A 3,046-nucleotide genomic window follows, 5' to 3' on the forward strand; every position below is an offset into this window, starting at 1 on the left:
TATAAATCTCAAGATCATAGAGACAGAATGCCTGAGCCTACTCAGGCTCACCTCACTACAGTACGGAAACCAAATGGTGGGTGTGAAACCATACAATTGAAATGTTGTCTTACTAGGTTATTTTGGTACAATGCTTACTTCCTGTCCTCTTGCTCTTCTATTTGGAATGAATATGTTTTCTCTGTATCTTTGTACATTGGGAATAAGTAACTTCTTTATATTTACAGTGTCTCATAGCTAGAAGTTGCTTTGACTCTCAAGAGACTTTGAACTTAAGACTTTTGAATAATTTTAAAACTATTAATACTATGGGGACTCAGAAGTTGGACTGGATGTATTTTCATTATGAGGTGGGTATAAGCTTTTCAGTGGTCACGTGTAGAAAAATGTTATGGTTTAAAATGATGTGTCTGGGTGTCAACTTGATAAGGGGTAGACTTGTTAGTAATCACTGTCAATTTGACTGGGTGTAGAATAACTGTGAGAATGTCTATGAAGGTCTTTCAGAAAGGCTTAACTGAGAGGGGAGGGCCAGCTTTGAATAGGGGCGATACTGTCCCATGGGCCAAGAGCCCGGATGGAATAAAAGGGCAGGTAAAGGAAACAAATGGAAGAAATAGAGTTTCCTTTTCCTCTGCTTCTAGGTCTATCATGCGGTACTAAGCTTTTCTCCCACCACAATGGACTGATTCCTCTGAAAATGCCAGCAAAATAAACCTTTCCTCCTTGTACTGGTTAGCCTTGATTGACAACTTGATCCGTCCTGAGGTTATCTGAGAGAAGCCACACTGGGGGATTGCCTAGATCAGATAGCCTCATGGATACATTGATGGTTGTCTTAATTATTAATTAGGAAGGCCTGGTCCATTGTGGGTGGCACATTCCCTAGGCAGGTGGCCCTGGGCTCTATAAGAAAGCTTGCAAAGCAAGAGACAGAGAGTAAACCTTTAAGAAGTGTTGCTACTGTTTCTAGTTCTAGTTCCTGCTTGGGTTCCTGCCCTAACTTCCCTCAGTGATAAACTGTGGTCTGGAAATGTAAGTCTGATAAACCCTTAAGCTGCTTTGGTTAGAGTGTTTTACGACAGCAATGGAAGAGAACTGAAATGCTCCCTTAAGTTGCTTCTGTCAGACACTTTGGCCACCGTAACTCATACAGAGAGATGCTGGGCACAAAGACCACTGCCCCTTCTCACTTCTGGCATCTCAGGAGCAATCATAGGAGCAAACAAAGTCCAACTTACAAACACGGAGAATAAATGCAGCCATTTAGCAGTGTGAAGAACTTTCTGCTCAGCCTACCAACTGCCTCTAACTTGGACCTCAGTTAAGTTCTCAACAGCTGTGTTCCTTTTTGTCCCTGGGATCAGGAAGTGAGCATTACATGTGGGATTGCTTCCTATTGTGTCTCTTGTCTCCTCTTCTGGGCAGATGTCCCACATAAAGGGTCTCTACCAAACTTCATTTCCAGGCTCTTGTTTTTCTTTTAAAAATGAGGGAGGAGGGAGGGAGAAAGGGAAAGAGGGAGGGAGAGAGAAAGGAAAAGAAATCTACAGATTTCTCTCTGCAGACTTAATGTCTGAAACACACCCAGTTCCTGCTCCCAAATAGTTTCCTCTGTACGTTTCTCTGTGTGTGTTTTATTCTAAACTGAGCCAGGCTTGGAACAAGGCAGACTGCTTCCTTTCTGAGCCCATCCTTGAGACCAGGTCTCTATAGGCCACGAGCTCGAAAAGAGTAAGCCTTTCCTCCCAGCCCTTTCCAAGATTCACTAGATGACATGTTTATACAGGTTCCCCCTTCATACTACAGGCAGTCCTGGAATCTCTGCTACAGCCCTGGAAACCTTGACACACGCCATACACAACTGTCAAAGAAAGACCCCAACCCAGGGAAGCTTGGCCACTCCGAGGCAGCCACTGTTGTGACTTCTCCGACCTCAGGTTCTTGCCCATCAGCAAAGTGAGGCATGCTCATGTCAGCAGAAAAACAGAACGGATTAAGCTTAAAATAGGAGGCTGAGGGAGCAAGCCCTTTATTTGCTTAAGAAGCATAGCTACACCTGACATTAATAAATGAAATGAAGGCTGATCAGTATTTAAAACAACCATACAAATTGGGACATGCTCCTTTAGTCAGGGGAATGTGAAACAAAGCCAGGGGTTGGCAATAAATGAACTGCCTGAGGCCAGTTGTTTCTCTTTCCTTCTTTGTGAGATATTCATGGTAATCAGATTTTTGGAGCATCTCCACAGGCTTCGACTTCTCCCAATGAACTTATAAATCCCTTTGTGTTGTAACAGAGTTCACAGGAGTGTCAGTGAGGAAAGAGTGGGCATCTATAAACTCAGTGGGGTCGTCTGCAAATTCTGCAAATTTCCCCCCAAAAGGTAGGTGCATCAAATATCAATAATATTTTTAGTATGTCCCAGATAACTGGGGTGTGTGCTCTACAGAAATTGTCTCGTTTAATCTTCTTTAAGCCCCGAGCTATCTTAGCATTTCCATTTTGTATAGCACTAACCTGAGATGCTCAAAAAGATTGACACCACCAAAAGATACATACCAAGCTGGTGAGACAAAGATTCAACTGCTTGTCAGCAGGCCCTGCAACCCATGTTCTTGATCCCTAAGATTATAAATAAAGCTCAGTTAACCAGCCATCCAGTATTGTCACCAACTGTGTGAACAGCTTATGCTAACTCATGACATAGTTGCTGTCATTACAGCGTTACATTCCCTATGAAAGATATAAAGGAAGCACTATGAGAGCAACTGATACCCTGCCTGTGCAAGTGAGAATTTGATAACCCATTGGTTAAAAACTACCATAACAACAAACCGAGTTACAACTGAGGTTAATANACATACTACTGAATATGTATTATTCAATATGTATTATTATATGTGTTGTTCAGAACTCATAAAGACATTACCTACACGATCGAACATTCTTTTAATACTAAAATAGTCCTTGCAATGAAGCCAGTGTGTCTGTCGCATGAATACTTCTATCTGAACATCTTAGGATGCTTAGAATTCTGGTGTG

Source organism: Mus caroli, chromosome 17 (assembly GCF_900094665.2).
Source record: "Mus caroli chromosome 17, CAROLI_EIJ_v1.1, whole genome shotgun sequence".
Taxonomy (NCBI): Eukaryota; Metazoa; Chordata; class Mammalia; order Rodentia; family Muridae; genus Mus; species Mus caroli.